The sequence below is a fragment of the Chiloscyllium punctatum genome, chromosome 12 (genome assembly GCF_047496795.1).
Source record: "Chiloscyllium punctatum isolate Juve2018m chromosome 12, sChiPun1.3, whole genome shotgun sequence".
Lineage (NCBI taxonomy): Eukaryota > Metazoa > Chordata > Chondrichthyes > Orectolobiformes > Hemiscylliidae > Chiloscyllium > Chiloscyllium punctatum.
The window spans coordinates 86,928,560-86,953,702 of NC_092750.1; the positions used below are offsets into that span (position 1 = coordinate 86,928,560).

At 45.3% G+C, this 25,143-nt stretch overlaps 1 long non-coding RNA gene across 3 annotated transcripts in view; it reads right to left on the reverse strand.

The window, feature by feature from the left end:
* LOC140483958 (uncharacterized) overlaps window positions 1–25,143 on the reverse strand; it is an 85,103-nt gene that overhangs the window by 13,717 nt on the left and 46,243 nt on the right. For 2 of the 3 annotated variants that reach the window (XR_011962094.1, XR_011962095.1), the window contains exons 7-8: window positions 16,132–16,238; window positions 2,566–5,483 (exon numbers count right to left, since the gene is read on the reverse strand). The exons of the other annotated variant lie outside the window; for it this stretch is intronic. This is a non-coding gene — a long non-coding RNA (uncharacterized lncRNA). Of the gene's footprint in view, window positions 1–2,565; window positions 5,484–16,131; window positions 16,239–25,143 lie in introns of those variants that run through there. 3 annotated transcript variants of the gene reach the window in all.

The following is a 25,143-nucleotide window of genomic DNA, read 5'->3' on the forward strand; positions in this document are numbered from 1 at the left end:
AAGTACTGCACACACTTCTGATCCCCTTATTCCAGGGTTAATGTGATCACACCATAGAGGGTACACAGGAGATTGATCAGAATATTTCTACAATTGGAAAATTTCTGCTCTGAGAAAAGGTTGGATAGATTGGGAATGATTTCCGAGGAGGATGAGCTGAGATTTAATTGAAGTGATAAAATGCTGAGGAATCCAGATCGAGTGGATAGGAAGGAGCTATTCATTAACTGAGAAGTCAGAAACTGGAGGATTTAGATTGAAACTAATTCCCAGAAAGAATGGGAGGGGAGAATTCATTTCACTCGGAGATGGTGGGGAGCAGGAACTCATTGATGGGGTGGCAGAGGCAGGAACCAGCATCACATTAGAATAAAAGGACATGGATGTAACTGAGATGCTGGAACATGCAGGGCTGCGGACTAAAGTCTGCAGAATGGGATCATTGTGATTGATTTAACATTTCTCCAGAATATTAAACTCAAGTCCAATTTGAGAATTTATGAACATCATCCAACCTGAATTCCAAATGTCAGAATAAATTTATCACAACGTTACAGCACAGATCGAGGCCACTTGGCCTATCCTGCATGGGTTGGCTGTAATAGAGTGATCCAGGCTTTACAGCGTTCTGTACTCACCAATGAGAGCAACAATTTCAGACTGCGTACTCTGTTTTGTCAATGTATTTCTTTGACAGCTGCTCACCTTGTTTCCTGGTTTCTTTCCCAGCCTTAGCTCCATTCCCCATGGCCTTGAGGGACTACCATTTCTGCAATTTAATCTCTGCTGCCTTCCCCCGTGTGACAGACTGTTTTTGTCCTTGTCTCACCCCCACCTTGCTCACAACTCATTACATTTCTGTTGGCTCCCAGATCTCTGTGACTTCACAGCGCCCCCTGGGTCAGTGGCACGAGTTTTGAAATCTCTTCCTCATGAGATAATTGGAAATCTTCCTGGCTGCAGTTTCCCCCAGATTTTATTTTGAAAAAAAAAAGAGGATTTGGGTCAGTCAAGTATTTGTAACACAAGCCTTCATCTACAATCCTGAGCACTTAGACATAATATGTGACCCTCCCACAGATGTGCAGGTTTGATGGATTGGCCGTGCTAACATGGCCTGTAGTGTGTAGTTTAGGTGGGTTGGGTTAGCCATGCTAAATGTGGGGTTATGGAGGTAGGGTGGGACAGCAAGTCATTGCAGACTCGATGGACTGAATAGTCTCTTTGTGCGCCTAAGGGATTCTGTAATTCTAACTAGTTGTGATTGTTGTCATATTTTCCTAAGTCCAGGTTCATTCAACTCAGGTACACATGCTGCCTTTTGTGTTTCTGTGGGTGCTCACTCAATCCTTTCCTTCTGTTTTACATCAATTTCACACTGTATGTGAGGGTGAGAATGAAAGTGTAAATATAAATACTCCAACCGAAACCCTCACAGGTCAGGAACTGTTTCTGCTACTAGCATCACTCACAACAGGAAAATAAAGGTTCAGTCACAAATCTGACAGAAACACAGTAGTTATAATCACCAGGAAAGGCTTAACAGCTTAAAACTCTTTTCTAAAGAAAAGAGGAGGCTGAGAGACAACCTGGTAAAAGTAGGAAGCTTTGTGTCTGTGTTTTCAGAGATTTGAGGTTGAAATTATTGGGTTGAAGCATGCTTCATTGCCCCAGGTCATCAAAGGTGCTATCTAAATGTGCATCTTTCTTTCTGCCTATCTGTCTGAGTCAACAATCAGATGGATAGGTCATTGTCTGAGTGTTTTCCCAAATCCCTGATTGTGGGGGAGGCAGATACAATCTCAGGTGCCAGCTGCCTCCAGCCCACCCACATGGGCATGTTGAAGAGCATGACAGGAGAATGGATTGAAACCGAGAGTTCAATAGCCTGATAGAAATAGGAAGAAGGAAATAAACAGGATTTTTGGATCCCAGGGGATACAGACTCCAGGATTAGTCCTTGTGGGCATTCCTGCAGTAATACGAGACAGCATTCCATGATGAGAGTTAAACCCGGGTGACAGGAGAGGGAGCCACTGAACATGAGCAGGTTTAGTTCAAACACAGGAGGTTTGTTCAGTCGGTAACAGTGTGTTAGACATGGAGGGGAAGGGAGCAGTGAGGGGAAATGTAACAACAAGCTGCAGATGGACAACTTTCATTGGAACAGGAGGAAGCCATTCAGCCCTTCAACCCTGCTCTGCCATTCAATAGATCATGGCTGATTTGTGGCCTAAGTTGCAATGTTCAAAACTCTCCAAACTCATCAATAAACTCCTCTGCTACAGACAAGATCAATATTCAAAAACGAAACATCTGCAAATGCTGGAAAATCAGGAACAAAAACAGAAATTGCTGGAAAAAATAATCAGCAGATCTGGCAGCATCTGTGGAGAGTGAACTTTTGGATCCAGTGACCGGTCAGGTGACAACCTGCAGCTGACCATTCTGCCTTTTCTGTAACACTCTCTGGAACAGGTTCTGGTGCGAGGGGAATGAGACTGTCAATAACAACTGAGAAAATAGGAGGATGTGCACAATCAGAATAAAACACATTTTGGTCTTTCACTTTTAATTCAACTGCAAAAATTATTCATTATCATTTCAGAAAAAAGATAATAGGCCAGAAATCAACTCTTCATGTCATTGGGTCTGAGAAACTGTTAGTTCTGACCTGGTCCAGCCTCCATGTGAATCCAGACACTGAATAATGGGGTTGACTCTGAACCATCTCTTGGGCAGTTAGAATGGATGACAAATGCTGCCCCAGCAAGTGATGCCATGATGCCACGAACAAACAAAACAAATCTGATCGCTGTGGTTAGTTGTGAACTCGCTGGTGTTTTTGGAAGAAGATGAATGGGAAGGTTTATGGGGTAAAGGGAGAAGAATGGCATTCAGTGAGGTGATCCTTTGGAGAGCTGATGAGCCAATCAGCCTCCTTTTGCACAGGAACAATTCTGTGAATATTTCATTCTGAGCCCTCGAAAGAAAAATCAGGGCAGAGTTTGTAAAGAGATCAGATTGAATGAGTGTCTCGGTGAGCACAAGTGAGACACAGATACAGAGAGGTTTTGGGATAGATTAAATTATATTTTATACATTTGCATAGTCATCAACATGACAGTAGTTAAAACTGGGAGTGTAATTAGAGCAGCAAATAAATCTTAAACAGTTACGCAGCTAAAGGGGATGCTGGGTAAAGATACTGTAGTTAGCGTTTATTTCATTCCAGACACACCAGCCTAGGAGCACATCCTTCCTGTATCTATCCTCTCGAGCTCTTGAAGATTTTTGTTCCTTTGAAGTGTTTCATGTTTAGATACTCCAGAGAAGACAGCTTCAAGCTCCTCAATCTCTCCTGCCAGGGAAATGCTGCTGTTAGAATTCAATTCACTAGTGCATGTTACTGGCTGCTTCATGGACTGGAACTGGAAATCGAGACTGAAAGGTTACTGCATAAAATATCTTCAATGGTATTGCCAGACGTGAGTGGTTTTAGGAAAATCACCTTGACTTCCAGGCATTGAGTGTCAGAGCACTTCCTGTTGTGGGGCATCCTGTTTAGATTCAATCTGTTGATAACTATTAGAACTGACTTGCACTGGCTCCGTCAAAGTGGCCAGAGCATTATGGCTGTCATCGAAGGTGGTAACAAACTTCCCATGGGTTAAAAATCGTAAATGATAGAGTAGGTACGAGGTCTGATGACACTGTTGGAGTATTGATGTTGTTGGTAATCACATTAACTCAGCAGGAGTTGACTGAATTCATATTGTCTCTTTCTGAATCTCAGGATGTCTCTCTGGGCAATAAGTCTCCACAAACAGCAATGAGCAGGGATCATCTATTTTGATTTAAATTGCTCTATAGCACTGCTGCTTCACAGCACCAGGTATAAGATTGGAGTCCAGCCTTGGTCAACAGCCTGTGTGGAGTTTGCACATTCCCCTATGATTGTGTGGTTCCACTCCAGGTGCTCTGGTTTCCTCCCACAGTTCAAAGATTTGTGGGTGAGGTGGATCAGTCATGCTAAATTGTCCAGTGTCCAGGATTGTGCAGACTCAGTAGATCAGCCATGGGAAATGCAGTGTTACAGGGGTGGAGTGCTCTTTGGATAGTTGGTGGGGTTTGATGGGCCAATGCTGTCCTTCCAAACTGTCGGGATTCTATTCTATGATTGAGGATAAAGGCGACACAACAGGGTGCCCTTGGCAAAGGAGCATATAGTGTGTATCAATTCTCCTGACGCATTTAGATAGAGATAGGCACCGCAGTGGATACAGTGCTTTATCTCCATCGCTGCCTCCTCACCCCCAACTCTACTTTGATTTGGTCCCTTCCCACTTTGTCATTTGTAATGGTTTGCTTTGCCTGCAAGGGGCATTGTTTATAAATATTCAATTGGTTACATGGGTGGTTTACTGCTGGTGATTATATGTGAACCAAAATGGTGTAATGATGATGTTAATGTGGGAAGGTTGCTCAGCTATGTGTGATAACACTTCTGGGTTGGAGAAATGGGGAATAAAGAACGCTTCACAGCTCACAGAATGAGAACTGAAAAGCAGTTAAATCAAACAAAGGTTCAGAGAGGGAGGGAATATTTCCCTGGAGTTTGAGTAGCTGGAAAGTGATGGTGTCTGGGAGTAGACAGGATTTGTTTTACAGGGTGTTTAAAATTTTAAAAACTTTTATATTCAGATAGTTTCATTTCTTTTCTTTTAGTTTTATTTATTGTGGAATAAATAGCTACAATATTTTAAAATCAAATTCACAAACCTTGTGTTAAAGACAAATGTTAAATAAAATCCATCAAACCATCCCTCTCTGAAAACTGTTGTGGAAGTGCAATCTCCTGGAGAATCCCTGCCCACTTCTTCCTACCCAGGCTCCATGACTATATACATACCTGGGAGATAGCAGCAGGAGGGCATTCGGCCTTTCAATCCTGCACCACCAGTCAATGGGAAACAGCTGACCATCCAGCTCAGTCTCCTGTTCCTGCTGAATTTCAATCCCCTTTTATGACTTTATCTCGAAGAACTATATCTCAGTCCTCCTTTGCTTTCACTGCCTTTTGTTCCAGTGATGTTGCTGTGTTACTGTGGGGGTGTAGGCAGGGGTAATGTGATGGTGCTGCCTCCTGGAGGATACACTCAGCGTCCCTCTTCATCCTGCAGTAACATCAACCGGGTTTCAGCAACTAGAGATAGAAACCATTTCCAGGATATGGGCATCACTGGCTCAGCCAGCATTTATTCCCCATCTCTCGTTACCCTTGAGAAGATGGTAGTGAGCTGCTGTCTTGTACCAGTCACAGTCCATTTGGCGCAGAGAGACCAACAATGCTGGGAGGGAGAGTGTTGCAGGATTTTGGCCGAGTGATTCTCCATCTTTGGTTCTTCAAATGCTGGTTAACTTTATCATGATCTGCACATGATTTTGAGATTTCAGTCTGCAAATCTTCACCATCTAGCACCCTGGTATAAAAGGAATATGTACATATTAGAGAATCAGAACAGACAATTCTAGTTTCTCTGGAATATCTTTTTCCCCTTTCTTCCCCCAAAGCTGTAACCCTCCAGCTCACTTAAACTCTCCCACCATTCTGCCTCTGCTGTCCCTAATGTACCTGCCCCCATTCTCATGGAGTGACTGGTAAACAGATCCATGCCACCACTTCCTGTCCTGGTTAGACTCTGCACCCTTTCTGGGTTTACTCCATTTCCCTTCAGTTACTGCAAGTCAATAATGTTACAGGAGAATAAATCAAAAGGAAACAGAAAGGGTGGTAGCAGATCCTGTACAGAAGAGGAACCTTCAGTCTGGGAGAATGGGTAAGACCCTTCTTTGTTTCCCATTGGTCGATTCCCAGCATTATGACAAGTTGGGGATGGAACTTGGGCCCATGTGGGTGTGGTGACACTTTGACCCCCCCCTCCCCCCCAACCCATCAGTACTACAAGCTGATACGTTCCACCTCCAGCCAATCACAATGTCAAATGCTTTCCGCTAATTACCCCAAAGAACATGCTCCAAAATCCGCCCATATTCTGTACATGTGCAGTGCTGGGCTTCCCCGCACATGTGTGGTCCCTCAGGGATTGTGGGAGTTGTAGCCCCCATGAAGCCACTGGAGACATGTTTATGGATAGTGAATGAAAAGTGAGGGCTGGAGGGTCTTGGGTATAGGATCCCCATTCAAACACAGGCTGTTACTGGATTTTACAGAGACATCTGCTTCCACAACCTGATTTCTGACGTAAGGATTTAGCCAATTGCAGACTGGGGAGGTTAATAAGGGGTAGCAGATTTTAAGCAGATGTAGCTCAGTGGTTAGCACTGCTGCCTCACAGCGTCAGGCACCCGGCTGTTATTTCAGCCAGAGGCGACTGTGTGGAGTTTATACGTTCTCAGCATGTCTGGGTGGGTTTCCAGGGTGCTCGAGCTTCCTCCTACAGTCCAAAGATGTGTAGGTTAGGTGGATTGCCGATGCTAAACTGTCCACAGTGTCCATGTTTGTGCCGGTAAGGCCATTAGCCATGGGGAATGCAGGGTTACAGGGATAGGTTGGTGTGGACTCGATGGATGAATACCCTGTTTCTGCACTATAGGGACTCTATTATATTCTCATGAGGAAGAATGTACTTGTCTCAATGTGTTGTGAATCTGTGGAATTCCCTATTCAAAATGCGGTGGATGCCAAGACAATGAGCCAATTTAATGAAGAGATACAGATGTTGAATTTGCAATGAGTTGAAGGGTGAGAGAGAGAGAGCAGGCGGGAAAATCCAGCTGAGACCAAGGTGAGCTCAATCATCACCGTATTAAATGGTGGAGCTGGTTCAAAGGGTTGCATTGCCTCCCCTGTGCCCAGTGCTTATCTTCTTACGGTAATAACTGGAAAGATGAATCCAAAACTCACCATCTTCACCAAAGGAGATTTTGGAAAATGCAGGATAGTCAGGTGGTTTAGCGTTCCAAACTTAGGTAGTGAGGAAGCATATAGGAGATAATGATTTTGCTATTTTAAACTGAGGGGGACAGTGATTTATGGTTTTAGACTGTGCAGTACATTCACACCGTCCAGAGTACTCTGTGTGAATATCTATCCTATACTTTACTACAAAGCCAAGGTCTTTGAGAATGAAACGCAAAACACCCAGCTAACATTGTCTCACCTCGTAATCTGATAAAAGACTTCTGATAAATCTCGTTGAATTTAGAACACAGCTGGAATGCTGGAAAATTAGATCCAATCCCAAGATCCAGTGCTTAAACAAAGGAGACTACAATAGGATGAGGCAGGAGTTGGCTAATGTAGACTGGAAGCAAAGACTTTATGGTGGGAAAGTTGACGGACAGTGCAGGAATATCAAAGAAATTTTTCGAAGTGCTCAGCAAAAGTATATATCAGTGAAAAGGAAGGACTGTAGGAAATGGAGTAATCTGCCCTGGGTGTCTAAGGAAATAAGGGAGTCTATCAAACTGAAATAGAAAGCATACAAATTGGCAAAGACCAAGGAGAAACGAGGAGATTAGAAAAACTTCAAAGATCAACAGAAAGCATGGGATTGGGGATAAAAAGTGATAAGTAGCTATCCCCAGGGACAGAATAGCAGTTTACCCTGCTAGAGGGGAACCTATTGTGTAGGGAGCATATGGCCTCTGGAATTGTTGAAGCACTTAACTGTTACCATCGGGACAATCCTGATCGAGTTAAAAATCACAGCACACTCCAAAAGCTTGTACTTCCAAATAAACCTGTTGGACTATAACCTGGTGTTGTGTGATTTATAAGTTTGTCCACCCCACCACCGGCTCCCCCACATCAGAATCCTGAGAGATACCCCACTGAAACTGAAGCGCCTGTCAGATACTTGAGGGAGCCACAGGGGTGTGGGGGGAGTGGTGTGTGTTTTAACCACAAAGTGCTGAACTGAACTTGACTTTCTAATTGCTGTTGCCATGGAGATAATACTGAGAGACAGTCTCTATTCAAAGTCCCAAACCACAAAGGTATAAGAGTGGGAGTGGCACATCGGACAGGCGGGGGGTTACCTGATGCTGCCTGGAGGTGTTTTGCATGTACACTATCCAGGTAACTGCCGTGTCTCATCAATAAAGACTCAAAGAAGACCTCTCAGAGTTCTGTGCCCAGTTATTCCTATCCAGCAGGGTTCAGGAATATGAGCACACAGTAGTCAGTATTCACAGTGGAGGATACGAAGAACATGCCAGTAATTGATAAGGAGACTGAGGAAGGTGAGGATTTTGAAATGACCATTATCGTGAAACAGTTAGAGCTGGGCAAGTTAATGGAGCTAAAGGTAAACAAGTCTCCTTGCCCTGATGGAATACATCCCAGGATACCAACAGAGTTAGTGGGAGAAATAGCAAATGCACTTAGAGTTACAGCATCCTGCAGCAGTCAGGCCCTTTGGCCCAAACTGGCTCATGCTGACCAGAATGTCCATCCACGCTAACCCCATTTCCCGGCACTTGGCCCTTCTGACCCTTTCCTATCCATGTATTTGTCCAAATATCTTTTACCTGTTGTGAGTGTTCCTGCCTGAACCACTTCCACTGGCAGCTCATTCCATATACATACCACCCTCTGTGTAAAACAGTTGCCCCTCAGCTTCCCTTTTATTCTTTCTCCTCTAACCTTAAACTGATCCAATCAATCCGTCCAATCCTTGAGTTCCTGGGAAAAAGACTGAGTGTATTCACCTTATCCATGCCTCTCATGGTCTTATACACTTCTAGAAAAGAACCCCCTCAGTTTCCTCTGCTCTAAACATAAAATCCTCACTTGTCCAACCTCTCCCTATAACTCAGACCCCTGAGCCCTGGCAACATCCTTGTAAATTGTTCTGCACTTTTTACAGTTTAATAACTGAAACCTACATTACATTAATCACATTTCCAGTATTTCCCCACGGCACTGGAACCGACGGGACAATGCCAATGGATTACAATCCATGATCGAGAATGAACTCCTTTACAACAATCCCATTGTCATCGTTTGTACTATGGTGCAGGTATCCTTGTGTCTTTCTGGTTGCATGGTTAATTAAAGATTTGTCCTTCTACCAAGCAAAGTTGTGGCTTAATTGTTCCTGGGAAATGTGCCATGATTTTTCAGAATTTCAAAAACAAATGAAATCTCTCTCCACACTCACCACGCTGACATGGACTTGGCTGTGTCTCAGTACTTTTCCAGTCACACTGAGATTTGAAATATTCACCCACGGACAGAATGCACACCTTTCCTTCCAGATGAAAAGGCCAATGATATTCAGATCGGCACGGATCAAGTAACTATCAGATCTGAACATGAAGTTCAATTTGAATTTCTCATCCGCAAATCCACCCTTTCAGTACCATACAACAGAGCACACAAGTTACCACTGTTAATACAGGATGGAAATTCATAAGACAATTGTAGTATTAAACTGTAGTTTTCTTGTTTCTCCCAAAGCTTTAAACCTCAGTCTCACAATTTCTCTCTTCTGTGAACTGAAATCCAAACCAATCCCCCCACTCCTTTCCTCCACACCCAGTTCTCACACACACTCTCTCTTCGAATTCAGTTTCCTAGCTCCTGATGAGAACCATCCTGCATACACTGCTTCCTGCACACTCTGGCCAAGACCCATCTAACTAAAATGAGCCAAATTAGAATTCAAACTGCAGCCCCATCCTTGTCCCTTTCCATAACAACCGTGAATCTTCACAAAAGAGTTCTGATAACTTTCTGCAAAACGCTGCCCCACTGATAGTCTGATCACATGTCAGGGTAGCAAGAGAAGGGCCATTCCCCTGGGTCCTGCTCCCAGAGGGATGAAGCTGCTAATGAGAGATTAATCCCTCACACCCACAGCCTCCTTCCCAGGCACTGACCTATACTGCTCATACTCCCACAATTGGCCAGCACTGCACCCGTGCACTTGTCTCCCCTCCTACAGCACGTGAACCCGATCATACAGGAGTCTGGGTGATTGGCAGCAGCTGCTACCCAATATATCAGGATCCCTACAGTATGGAAACAGGCCCTTCGGCCAAACAAGTCCTTACTGACCCTCCAAACATTAACTTACACAAACCCATGCCCCCTAACTAATGTAACTAATACTATGGCAATTTAGACTGGCCAATTCACCTACCCTGCACATCTTTGGATTGTGGGAGGAAACCCGCTCAGACACAGGGAGAATGCGCAAACTCCACACAGACAGTCGTCCGTGGCCGGAATCGAACCCGGTTACCTGGTGCTGTGAGGCAGCAGTGCTAACCACTGAGCAGTCTCTATAGAGTGGAGGGGGCGGGGCGGGAGGACTGGGTCAATGGGATTGTGAACAGTGAATGAAAGTGGAGGACACTGGGCGATGGACAGGTCAGTGAGGGACAGGATCAGTGCAGCAGCAGGAGGGGATCCTGGACAAACTGTGCAATGGGAGAGTCTGACAGGAGAGAAACTACAGGATGGTTCTGTTTGGAGGCTCAGGCAGAGACAGCTGGGAGACAGTATGGACTGGTGGCTTGGGCAGGTTTACTAATCAGCCTCTTCAAAGATGCTGTTACTCAACTCTGAGCCTGATCCTCCTGGTCCAGAGGTAAGGACACCACTACTATTTCCTGGTGGGCAAGGGATACAGAGACTGCCTTTCAAAAGGAACTCACCTGTGTTGGTGACATTAACAAGACTCAATACACAGTCACTGACAAAATGCTGGCATACTTGAACTTCATCCAGAATATTAACACCTATAACTGGGCAACGCAGACCCCAGTGTGCAGAGTTAAATCCTGGATACTAATAACAGCTTTGTGCATGGGAAATCATATCTCATGAATTTGACTCCGTTTTTTTGAAGAAGTAACAAAGAGATTGCTGAGGTCAGAGCATGGACATGATCTACATGGACTTCAGTAACGTGTTTGACAAGGTTCCTCATGGGAGACTGGTCAGCAAGGTTAGATCACATGGAGTACAGAACTGGCCCGAAGGTAGAAGGCAGAGGGGGCTTTTCAGGCTGGAGGCCTGTGACCAGTGGAGTGTCACAAGGATCGGGGCAGGATCCACTACTTTTTGTCATTTATATCCATGATTTAGATGTGAACATAAGAGGTATTGTAAGTAAGTTTGCAGATGACACCAAAATGGGAGGTGTAGTAGACAGTGAAAAAGATTACCTCAGAGTACAAGAGGATCTGGATCAGATGGGTGAATGGGCTGAGGAGTTCAGTTTAGAAAAATGCGAGCTGCTGCATTTTGGAAAAGCAAACTTTAGCAGGACTTATACAGTTAATAGTAAATTCCTGGGGAGTGCTGCTAAAGAGACCTTGGAGTGTAGGTTCATAGTTCCTTGACAGTAAAGTAGCAAGTAGATAGGATAGTGAAGGCGGCAGTTGGTCTGCTTGTCTTTACTGGTCAGAGCATTGAGTATAGGGGTTGGGAGGTCATATTGCAGCTGTACAGGACATTGCAAAAGTTGCTGAATCAATATCCCATAGAATTCTGTTCTCCTTCCTATCAGATGGATGTTCTTAAACTTTAAAAGAGATCAGAAAAGAATTATAGCATGTTGCCAGGGTTGGATAGGCTGTTTTGCCTGGAGCGTCAGAGGCTGAGTGGTGACCTGAAAGAGATTTTTAAAATCAGGCTGGGCATGGATAGGGTAAATAGACAAGATATTTGCCCTGCAGTGGGGGAGTACAGAACTAGGGGACTGGGAGGGAGGGTAGGCAGATCGAGAGGGGTGGGACCGAAATGGATGCGGAAAGAGCGGGGGATAGAGAGGGGTGGCACAGAGACGGGTCGGGACAGAAAGTGGGATAAGAGAGGAGGGGAACGGGGGTGGGCTGCGACTGACAGAAAGGGTGAGGGGAACAGACCGGGGTGGGGGGGTGCAGGGGGAACAGGCTGACAGAGGGGGGAGGGGGAACAGGCTGATTGGGAGGTGGGGGGAAGAGACAGGTCAGTGGGGACAGGCTGAGAGAGGGAGGGGGGACAACAGGACGACAGAGGGAGGGAGGCAGGCCAACGGGGGGGGAGGGGGGGGGGGGGAGAAAAACAGGCCAACAGAGGGGGTGTACAGACAGAGTGGGGGGAGACGGAGGGAGTAGACAGAGTGGGGGAAGACGGGGGGAACAGAGGGGGAAGATGGAGAGTTATTTTACAGATCTAAAACTCAATTCTGTTCCAGTTTTATCCTCCTCACCTTAATTCCTTCTAAAGGGCTCAGAACAACTGCATAGATCTTGGAAAGTAGAGTTTCAGGGAGATCAGGTGCTGAACATGGTGTTTGGGACACTAACATTTAATGGAATGTGCTGACCAATAAATGGACTCTAGTTCGATTCCACTGTCTGTGTGGTGTTTACACATTCTCCCTGTGCGTCTGCGTGGGCTTCCTCTGGGTGCTCTTAATTTCCTCCCACAATCCAAAGCCATGCAGGTTAGCTGGATGAGCTTTGGGTAATGGTAGGTTACAGAGTTAGGGTGGAATGCTGTTCCGATGGTTGGGATGGTCTCATGGGCCGAAAGGCCTGTTTCCATACTGTAGGGATTCTGTCACTGAGTATAGGGGTTAGGAGGGCACATTGTGGCTGAGTAGGGCATTGGGGAGGCCAGTTTTAGAAAACTGTATTCAATTGTGCTCTCCCTGATTTCAGAAAGATGTTACCAGAATAGGACTCAACCTCTTAATGACAAGTTCCTGGGAAGTGTTGACAGACAAACAGACCGTGCAATGTGGGTTGATAGTTCCTTGAAAGTGTGGTTGAAGGTAGACAGGTCGGTGAAGGTGGTGTTTGGTATGTTAGCTGTTATTGGGCAGTGCATTGAGTATAGGCGTTGGGAGATCATGTTTCGGTTGCACAGTTTATTGGCTCGGCCACTTTTGGAATCCCCAGACTGCTTTCAATTCCAGTGTCCCTGCGAAAGATGTTGGGAAACTTGCAAGAGTTCAGAAATTTTTTTCCAGGGTGTTGCCAGTATTGGAACATTTGAACCATCGGGAGAGGCTGAATAGGCTGAGGCTACTTCCCTGCAGCACTGGACACTTTAGGTGGCTTTATCGAACTTTATAAAATTATGAGGAGCAATGATAGTGTGACTAGCCATCGTTTCTTTTTTCCCCCCAGAGTAGGGGAGTCCAAACAAATGTGAATCTTTTTTCCAAGGTAGAAATGACAAATTCTAGAAGAGAGATGGTAAGTTTAAAGGATATGAAAACCGAACCAACTGAAGATGCTGTAAACCAGGAAGAGAAACAGAGGTTTCTGGAAAAGCTCAGCAGGTCTAGCAGCATCTGTGAAAAGAAATTAGAGTTAACGTATCGGAGGAAGGGTGACCAGACCCGAAACTTTAACTGATTTTTCTTCACAGATGCTGCATGACCAGCTGAGCATTTCCAACAACATCTGTGCAAGTTTAAAGGGAGTTGTTTGGAGTATATACCTAAGAGGAACTTTATAAAGTGCGAGTCAGACCACATCTGGAGTAATGACAGAAGGTTTGGTCCCTTTATTTAAGGAAATACATCATTTCATCAGAGGCATTTCACAGAAGATTGACTGGGATGAACCCTGGTTTGCAGGGATTATTTTTTAAGAAAAGGCTGAAGACGTTGGGACTTTACTCACTGGATTTGGGAAGAATGAGAGGGGATCTCATTGTAATGTGTAGGATTCTTAAGGAGTTTGACAGGGTAAATACTGAGAGGATGTTTCTCATCATGAGGGAGTCTGGAACCAGATTCTGGGTCAGTCACAGAATCACGGATTCTGTTTTGGATTCGTCAAGTTTAAGGCAACACCGACACAGGTCAGGGGTTTCATAAGCAATGGAGCTGGGGTGAGGTGGAGAGAAGCAACATTTTAAGAGATTGTAATTCCTGGTGTTTGTGATTGTGTAGATGTCTGATCAGAAGGTCACCTTGGGGTCAGATATGAGAGCAATATTGTAGAGAGTGTGGTTCTTCCTCAGACAGTTCCCAGGGAGAGGGAGGGGCTCAGCAGTAAGGGAAAGTGATTTGTAATAGCAACTGAAGGCAATGGGTTTAACCATTGCAATGTTCCGTTGCAGGAAATTGCAGCCAATCGCGTAGTGGGAGTGTGATGAGCAGTTTGATAACTGAGTAATGGAGAGGGATGATGGGGAGGGAGAGCTGGGCATTGTCAGCGTACATGTGAAACCGAACACGGTGCTTTTGCACAATGTCACCTCCTGGCAGTATGTAGGTGAGACACAGGAGGGACCAAGGAGAGATCCTTAAGGGACACCAAATACAGGGAATTCAGAAAGGAAAGGGAGAGTCGGGATGGACAATAGACAATAGACAATAGATGCAGGAGTAGGCCATTCTGCCCTTCGAGCCTGTACCACTATTCAGTATGATCGTGGCTGATCATCCTAATCAGTATCCTGTTCCAGCCTTATCTCCATAAACCTTGATTCCACTATCTTTGAGAGCTCTATCCAATTCTTTCTTAAATGAATCCAGAGACTTGGCCTCCACTGCCCTCTGGGGCAGAGCATTCCACACAGCCACCACTCTCTGGGTGAAGTAGTTTCTCCTCATCTCTGTCCTAAATGGTCTACCCCGTATTTTTAAGTTGTGTCCTCTGGTTCGGCACTCCCCCATCAACGGAAATATGTTCCCTCCTGCCAGAGTGTCCAGTCCTTTCATAAGCCTATACGTTTCAATCAGATCCCCTCTCAGTCTTCTAAACTCAAGGGTATACAAGCCCAGTCGCTTCAGTCTTTCCGTGTAAGGCAATCCTGCCATTCCAGGAATTGACCTCGTGAACCTACGCTACACTCCCTCAATAGCCAGAATGTCTTTCCTCAAATTTGGAGACCAGAACTGTACACAGTACTCCAGGTGTGGTCTCACCAGGGCCCTGTACAGCTGCAGAAGCACCTCTTTGCTTCTATACTCAATCCCTCTTGTTATGAAGGCCAGCATGCTATTAGCCTTCTTCACAACCTGCTGTACCTGCATGCTTGCCTTCATTGACTGGTGGACAAGAACACCCAGATCTCTCTGAACAGCCCCTTTACCTAATTTGATACCATTGAGGTAGTAATCTGCCTTCCTGTTCTTGCCACCAAAGTGGATAACCAGACATTTATCCACATTAAACTGCATCTGCCATGCATCTGCCCACTCACCTAACTTGTCCAGGTCACCCGGTAATCCCCTAACATCCTCATCACATTTCACCCTACCACCTAGCTTTGTGTCATCAGCAAATTTGCTAATGTTATTGCTGATACCATCTTCTATATCATTTACATATATTGATGGAGTAGGTTTTTGCAACAACGGTGGGGTCAAATATTAGTTTGTAGCAGAATGGGAGAGAAGGACATAACCCGAAAAGACAGACAGATAGAACAAGGAACAATATCTGTGAACTGGGGAGGGGGAGTGATGAGGAGGAGGAGGAGCAGCCCGACTCCAAAAGCACTATTCCTACATTAGTGACATCACCCAACTCCACCCTAGTCTCAGCTCATTTACTGAAATACTCGTCCATCCCTGTGTTATCTCCAGACTTCATTATCCAAACACACTCCTGGCCAGCCTCCCACATTCAACTTCCATGTAATCTCAAGAGTATCTAAAACCCTACTGCCCAAGCGCTCACTTGTACCAAAACTTGTTGATTCATCAAAAGGCTCCTATTAACAAGCAACAATTTAAAATTCTCACCCTTGATGTAATTCCTGGTTGTGAACATCCCTGTCTCCCTGAACCACACAATCTGTGAGACCTCGACAACTCATTTTCTTTCAGACTCCCAACGATATGTTTAATAAATGCTTCACCTGTCTAGCTGTTTCTACCGTTGCCAAGGCAACACGGTATGGAATTCCCACCCTAACCCCCTCAGACCTGCTTTCCTCCTTTAAGGTATTCCTGAAAACCTGCTTATTTGGCAATTCTTTTGATCACCTGACCTAATATCTCCAGCTGTGGCCTTATGTCACAAGTTCTCAATAGTATTTCTGTGGAATTATAAACATGATAAAAAAAAACAACTGTTGTTGATTTGCACACATTTTGTCAATTCTTCACTGTCGCTGAGTGAATAATCTATAACAGCTCTTACCCAAACACATTGTAGGAGCACCTTCACCACACGAACTGTAGCTGTACAACGAAGTCAAACATCACCTTCTCCACAGGCAATCGGGCTTTAGCACTGATCACTGGTATCTGTGGACGGAGAAACACACAGTTGATATTTCAGGGAGTGCAAAATGGATTATAGGGAGGGAAAATGGTGCAGAATTTGGGATTTTTTAATTTGTGTTTTACTACGTGCACCAAGTTCTGTAAAACCTCTCATCCCATACCATGAAAATTTCCTCCTCTTCCTGGTCAATATGTTTTTCCTTTCCCCTGCCCTGCACCTTCACACATTTCCAATGCCTTGGTCACAACAACACTGTGCTGTCAGTGAAGTTTATCACGTGGTTGAGTATTGCCCCGCCCCTCATTCATTCTGATTGGTTGAAAGACCAACGAGCACCTCTAGCCACAGTTCCCCCACTCTTATTGGTCCTGCGCTGATATCAATAATCCGAAGCCCACTGTGGGCTGGAGCATGCTCAGTGCTTCCTGCTTTTACTGCTGTTCATCAGGTATGAGAGAGAGAGGGCTCATCCCTGTTTCTCCTGAGGTCAGACAATAACAACAACTACCTGCATTGTATGGAGCCTTTCACATTGACAAATATCCTAAAATGCTTCACGAATGATGGAAACGTTGATTAAAGAACGATTTTTAGATACATCTTTAAGGCGGAGAGAGGGAGTTAGGGAGGATATTCCAAAGGTTCGTGTCCTTGGCAGCTTCAATCGTGGAGTGATATAGGTGGGGAACAGCTCACAATGGAGACAGCTAGTGGCTAACCATAAGTTGGATTAGTGGTGCTGGAAGAGCACAGCAGAACAGGCAGCATCCAACGAGCAGCGAACGTCGATTTCGCTGCTCGTTGGATGCTGCCTGAACTGCTGTGCTCTTCCAGCACCACTAATCCACTATTTGCTTTCCAGCATCTGCAGTCATTGTGTTTACTTCATTGATGCTAACCTTAAGTTAACAACCTCATGTCGTAGCCCCCTACCCCACACACCAGTTCTCACAGTCTGCCATTACACACTACCTATAGTTAGCCACTAACAGTCTCCATTAACAGCTAATCATCCTCCCCCAAACAGATTGTTATCCACTCCTTTACCCAACCGTTCTTCTCACTCTATCCCCACCTATCGTTTACTCCTTTTATCCTCCCCCCACACTAACTTCTGCACTAAAACTGACTTGTTTTCTCAGTAATATCTGTCCTGAGGAAGGGACACTGGGTCTGAAACTTTAACTCTGATTTCTCATCACAGATGCTGCCAGACCTGCTGAGCTTTTCCAGAACCTCCTGGTTGTTGTTTCTGATTTACATCTTCTGCAGTTCTTTTGGTTTTAATTTCCCGGGAGTTTGTAATTCAGGTCCCACAGCCTCTGTCCCAGTCTCTGCTGTCTCTCCCAACCCCACCCAGTGACACTGCAACTGCACAGCTCATGGACAGGTGTTGTCTTGCTGGCCACACCCCTCATTCACTCCCATTGGCTGCAGGACCACACAACCTCTCCTATTGGTCTGGAGCTGTCGTTAATTAAGCTGGCGCCGATTGAGAGTGGTTGGTTCCTCCCTGTCTCTGCCCTGGGATGAGCTCCATCATTCACAGTGAATGGGGCTGTATCACAGAGCACAGGGGCTGGGGGCTATTCAGCCCATTGGGGCTGTATTCTCTCCCTCTGGAGATGCTGCAAGTCGGTCCCAAGTCCCCTCCCATGTGCCCACGGCCCCCCAAATCTTACCTTAAAAAGTAAAATTCCAAGTCTGTTTCAGAATACCTGCTGAATCTGTGTCGTTCAGACTGTTCCAGATGCTCAGAACTTACTGAGGAAAATAGTATTCACATTTTCACCTTGTATTATTTGCCAATTACTTGAAAGTAGTTACTAAAAATTGTGACAGTGCTAACAATTCCTCTCTCTCTCTGCAAATTCAAGACCTTGGAACCAAATCTGCACCAGGTCGAAATCACTGCTTCACCTTCTCAGCTCCAAGGATATTTATGTTTGCTTCAGCTAGCTCGCCACAAAATAGAGGAATGCATCTTAATTTATTAGGATCAAAGAAACAGACCTTCGGTCCAATTCGTCCATGCCAACGAGGAATCCTAAACGAATGGATTCCCATTTACCAGCTATTGGCCTGTATCCATCAAAACCCTTCCTACTCATGTACCCAACTGGAAGCCTTTTAAATGTTGTGATTTTTCAGCCTTCACGACTTCATCTGGTAACCCCTCCCATACACACACCACACTCAGCTTGAAAACGTTGCCTTTTAGATCCCTTTTAAATGTTTCCCCTCTCAATTTAAACCCAGGTGCTCTAGTTTTGGACCCACCTAACCTGAGGAAATAGGACCCCGGCTGCTCACCTTATTCACACCCCTCGTGATTTTATATATCTCCATGAAGTCACCTCTCAGTCTTTGACTCTCCAGAGAAAATAGCCCAAGCCTATTCAGCCTCTCCCTGTCGGCCAAATCCTCCAATCTTGGCAACGTTTTTGTAAATCTTGTCCAAACCTTTTCAAGTTTCACAACATCCTTCCCAGAACAGGAAAATTCAAACTGAAAACAGAATTCCAGAAGTGGCTTAATCAATGTCCTGTCCAGCCACAATATGACATCCCAGCTTCTGTATTCAATGCATTGACCAATAACGGAGAGCGTTAATGGAGTCCCATTTGCCAGCGGTTCACCCTTATCCCTCTAAATCGTTCCTCTTCATGTACCCAATCAAATGCCTTTTAAATGCTGCTGTACTAGACTCCACCCCTTCCTCTGGCAGTTCACTCCATACTTGCAATGCCCTCAACATGAATAAGATGCCCCTTAGATCCCTTTTAAATCTTTTCCCTCTCACCTTAAGCCTGTACCCTCTAGTTCTGGACCCACCGAACTTGGGAAAAAGTCCCTGACTGCTCACCTTATCCATGCCCTTCATGATTTTATAAGATCACCGCTCAGACTCCAACTCTCCAGGGAAAATAAACAGCCTATTCAGCCTTGCCCAATAAGCTCAAACCGTCCAACCCTGGCAAAATCCTTGCAAATGTTTTCTGAACCCTATCAAGTTTCTCAACGTTATTCCGAGAACAGAGAGATTGGAACTGAAAACAGAATTCCAGAAGGGCCTCAATCAGTGCCCTGTCCAGCCACAATATGACGTTACAACAGCTGCATTCAATGCATTGACCAATAACGGCGAGCATACCAAATGCTGCATTCACTCCCTTACCTACCTGTGACTCTACGTTCAAGGAACTAGGAACCTGCACTCCAAGATCTCTTTGTTCAGCAATGTTCCCCAGGACTTTACCATTAAGTGTATAAGTCCTGCCCTGATTTGCCTTTCCAAAATACAACAGCTCACATTTATCTAAATTGAACTCCGTCTGCCATTCCTTGCTCCAATGGCTCATCTGATCAAGATCCTGTTGTATTCTGAACTAACCTTCTTTATTCTACACATCCAATTTTGGTGTCTTCTGTAAACCTACTGACCATACCTCATATATTCACATTCAAGTCATTTATTTAAGGGCCCAATATCCATCCTTGCAGCACATTGCTGCTCACAGGCCTCCAGTCCGCAAAGCAACCCTCCATCATCATCCTCTGTCTCCTACCTTCCAGGCAGTTTTGTAATGGCTTGCTCTCCCTGCATTCCATGTTATCTAACCCTGCTAACCAGTCTGCTTTGTGGAACCTTGTTGAATGTTCATATAAACAACATTCACTACCTGGCTTAATCAATTTTCTTTGTCACTTCAAAACACTCACTCAAGTTAGTGAGACCCAATTGTGCATGTACAAAGCCACATTGACTCTCCCTGTTATTCCTTACCTTTCCAAACACATGGATATCCTGTCCCTCAGAATCCCTTCCAACAACTTGCCTGCCACTGACTTCAGGCTCACTGTTCTCTTGTTCCATGGCATCTCCTTACCACGTTTTTAAAAATAATGGCACCTCACCTGTCGCTATCAATGATACAAATACCTCAGGAGAGGCCCAACAATCACTTCCCTAGATTTCCAGAAAGTTCCAGGATACACCTGATCAGGTTCCAGGGCTTTATCCACCTTGATGCGATTTAAGACATCCAGTACCACCACCTCTGTAACATGGACACTTTTCAAGTTACCAGTGTTTATTTCTCCAAACTCTCGAGCTTCATATACTTCACCAATAAAAATGACGTGAAATATTTGCATATCTTTTGCACCCCCTGTGGTTCCATAGACAGCCTTGTTCAAAACCATACCCTGAGCCCATCTGCCTGACCTGTCAGGTCTCTTGCACTGAAATAAATGCAGTGTAACTGGTCCATCGCACCTCATTCTGTGACTTGCTCTTGCCTGCCTTGACAGTCTGACTGGTGAACAGTACCAGCCTCAGACTCACCTCTTTTCTCACTATCCCTTTAGGATTACCCCGACTCCCTCACTGGTTTAATGCCTCCCGAGTGGCACTAGCAAATCTCCCTGCTCGTCAGGACCCCATGCTTTCACCTTCCTACGCCATTGGTACCAATGTACAATGACCTCCCACTGGTTATTTTCCCTTTTGAGAATATTCTGCTCCCTCAGAGACATCCTTGACACTGGCACCAGGGCGGCACCACCCCATTCTGATGTCTCACTGTCAGCTGCAGAAACGGCAGACTGTGCCCCTGACTAGAGAGTCCCCTCTCACCATCGATCGTGTGGAACTGGATATACTTCACATTATGTTAGAAGCCAGTCTCAGTACCAGTAACTTGGCTGTCAGTGCTACATTCCCCTGAAAGTGTATTACCACCTACATTTTCCAAAACCGTATACTTGTCTGAGATGGGGATAGCCACAGGAGACTCCTGCTGTACCAACCTACCCCTCCTAGCTTTCCTGGAGGTAACCCATCTACCTGACTGTATCTGCAGTATCCTGCATTCCTGAGACTGCCACCTATCACACCGCCCACCCCACCCCCGGCTCCTGTCAATTCTTCACTGCCTTTAATCACTCTTCCACCAATCCATACGTTCCAATAGGATTTGCAATCACACTTCCTGCAGACAATTATCAGGATCATTGAAACTCTCCCTAATCTCCCTCATCTGACAGGAACAGCACGCCACTCTACAACAGGCCATCTCTCCGCCTTAACAATCGACAGACCAAGACAAAGGCACAGTCTTACTGCTCGAAAAATACTGCCCGAGAATAACTTAATGCTTACGTTTTATATCTTAAACATTTAATCAAGAGACCCTAAGACATTAAAAAGAAATAGTCACCTGACTCACGATTGTAGATTTAATAAAATAAAACCGACTAAGATTGATATTTGAAGAGACTGAAACTCACTGAGCTGATCCCCGGCTCTGAGTACTTCCAAGGGTGAGGTCTCTCTGAGGGCAGCTGTGAAATGTCACTGTTTCTCTTCTCTGCACACTCCATTTCCAGAGAGGTTTTTAACTTCACAACAAGTCAGCTCAGAGAGGTCACTGCTTGGTTTTATTCACTGGGGGTTGCCCTTGCTGCCCAGACCAGTATTTATTGGCCACCTTTACTTGTCTTGGAGAAAGTGGTGGTTAACCGCCTCCCTGAAATGCTGCAGTCCATGTACACCACAGTGATGTTTGGACAACAATCCCCCTCTGGCCCCACAACCCTCCCTGTCTCTGTAATCCCCCTCCAGCCTCACCACCCTCCCTGTCTCTGTAATCTCCCTCCGGCTTCAGAAATTACATGGCCAAATAAGGTTTTTATTTGGATTCATTTTTGTTTAATAACCCACCCCCCCCCGAAAAATAAGTGAAATATTTCGCCCTCAAACAAATTTCTGTTGATTGACCTTTTGGAGAGGCTGACACATGGACGTTGCAGTATTTTATCTCACATTGTACACGTAGAATGATGGAACTTTATTTTAAACATTGCTAAAAAGGGAGGCAATGGCTTAATGGTATTCCTGCCAGATGAGTGATATGTACAGTGTTCCGAGGATTAGGGATAGAATCCCAACATGGCTGATGGCAGCATCGGAATTCAATACAATCTAGAATGAAAAGGCGAATGATGACCATGAAACTGTTGTTGATTGTTAGTAACCCATCTGGTTTACTAATGTCCTGTAGGGAAGGAAACGGTCATTCTCACCTGGTCTGGCCTACATGTGACTCCAGACCCACAGCAATGTGGTTAACTCTCAACTGCCCTCAGGAAAAAAATACTTTAAAAACTGTTAAAAAAATACTCCGCAGGTATCACTTAAAAACTGACTGTTCCCATTGGGACTGTGAATTTCTGAAAGGCCTGAACTAAAACTGAGTTTCAGCTTCACCTTCTCCCTGTCTCACCTCACTATTTACACCCAACTCCAAAACACTCTCATTGAGCCAAGCAGCCCTCACAGTGCAGCCCTGTCATCTTCATTATCTGCTCACACCTACACTGCCCTCAGCCTCCTGTACTGTCCAAATACAACTCAATGGGAACTCAGGGAGAGCACCTCATCTTTCAATTCAGCCCTTTGTAACCCCAGAGTCAACATGGACCTCAGCAGTTTCGGAATGAACAGACAGTTGTCAGAAGCTGGAACATTCCACCTGAAAAGGTAATGGAATTTTAGTCCAAAAGGATTTTTAATGGGAAGTTTACAGGTAATTAAAAATATGAAGTTTACAGGTTAACATCATGAAGTGGGTGATTGGGTCTAAATCTGAGAGTTCTTACAAAGAGACGAGGTGTAATTTGGATAAATCTGTGCTCCCTCTCAGGCTTATATCTCCTTCCTCAGCTGTAGGGCCCAGAACACAGCAGATACCCAAAGGGTGACCCAATCATGAATTCGTACATCTTTCTTCTTAACAAAAATATTGGAGATATCTTCCCACAAACAGAGCAGAGAAACCTTTCTCCTTCCACAGTTAAATGCCAATAACATTCAGATCCTGATGACCCCATTGACTGTAAAAACTTGCTTTTGAGATCCCAGCCCCAATTATTCTCATTTAATATCCTATGAAATGAATTCACAAAACAAAACTCAGTCAGTACAGGAAGAATATAAAGACACATTTTTTTCTTGGTATGTGCTTGATGTGTAAATGCCTCTTTTCAAGTTGCACGCCCCCCCCCCCCCCCACCACCCGAGGAAGGTGACATGCACATGCGCCTCACTATACCTTACCCCCAATAAAAATGGCGGCCATATCCCAGGACCTTTAACAGCCTGAGGGCCGCAGCCACTTTCCCATCTGCTGCAAACGGGGGATTAAGAGTTTCTAGTTCAGACTTTCAAACCGCACAGAGTGTAATTAAAACTTTCCAGTCGAAAGTGACTCATTATCTCCGTCTCCAAGGCCACTCTCCCCTTCCCTGTTTGTGTCTCCCACATTCACCGACGGCCGAGTTACGTGGCACTGCATCAGCAGAGTTACTGGTGACGTGTCATCCCACTGGCCACGCCCCTCATTCACTCCCATTGTTTGGATGACCAACTAGTTGCACTTGGTCCACCAGTCCCACCACCTTTTCCTATTGGTCCGAAGCTGCCATCAATCAGCTGGACCCCATTGTGAGGTCAGTGGTGGGATCCTCCCCCTGTCTGAATCAAACCCCGAAGGTGTATGGATGGTGTCAATCAGGAACAACAAGCAGAAGGTGCTGGGAAAGCTCAGCAGGTCCAGCAGCATCTGGGAACAAAAATCTGTCCAGTGGCCCTTCCTCAGAACCGATGGAGCTGGGAAAATTAGAATTCTGACGCTGTGGAAACAGGCCATTTGGCCCAAAAGGTCCACAGCATCCCTCCGAAGGGTATCCCACCCAGACCCATTCACCTACCCTATTACTGTATATTTCTCCTGACTAATGCAACTAACCTACACATCCCTGAGCATTATGGGAAATTTAGCTTGGCCAATTCAACTAACCTGCAGATCATAGGGGTTAAAGAGTAAATAATAGGCAGGGACAGAACCCAAAGAGAGACTCGAACATTTGGAAAGACAAAGGAGTGGATTACCATCTGGCTTGGGGGGGGGTGCATAGCTGTTAATGGAGGGGACAGGAACCTGTGTCTGGCAGCATCTCAGTGGAGGTGGCGGAAATGGCGACTGATGATCTACGTTCTGCTGCAAAAACAGACCCCGAGCTTCCAGCTGCCTGCCACTTTAACACACGAGCCTGTTCCCTGGCCAACATCTCTGTCTCATGCTTACTGCAGTGTTCCAGTGAGGCCAGAACATACCAAATGGCCCCATATTTCAAGGAGTGCAATTTCCCCTCCCATGTGGTCAATACCATCCACTATATCTCCTCCACTTCCTGCACCTCTGCCTTTGAAACCCACACCTCCAATTGCACCACCACCCCCCCCCCCCCAAGTCCTTACCTTCCACCCAGATACAACACATCATCCTCTGCCATTTCCACCAGCAACAATCAGACCGCACCACCAGATTCTTAAGGGGTTTGACAGAATAAATACTGATGTGTCTGAGGGTAAATACTGAAAGGGGAGTCTGAAACCAGATTCTGAGCCAGTCACAGAATCAAGGGTTCTGCTTTGGATTCGTCAAGTTTAAAGGTAACACAGACATGGGTAAGGGTTTTTAGTAGCAATGGAGCTAGGGTGAAGAGGAGATAAGCAACGGTTTAGAGATTGGAATTCCTGGTGTTTGGGATTGTGTAGATGTCTAATAAGAAGGTCAGCTTCGCGTCAGATATAACAGCAACATTGTGAAGAGTCTAGTTCTGCTGCATAATTCCCAGTGAGAGGGAGAGGTTCAGCAGTTAGGAAAAGGAATTTGTAAGGCAATGGGTTTAACTGTGACAATGTTTCATTGGAGGAAATTGCACCTAATCAAGTAGTGGGAATGTGGTAAGTAATTTGATAACTGAGTAACAGTGGAGTAATGGAGAGGGATGATGGGGAGGGAGAGTTGGGCAACATCAGTGTACATGTTAAACCCAACATGGTGCTTTTGCACAATA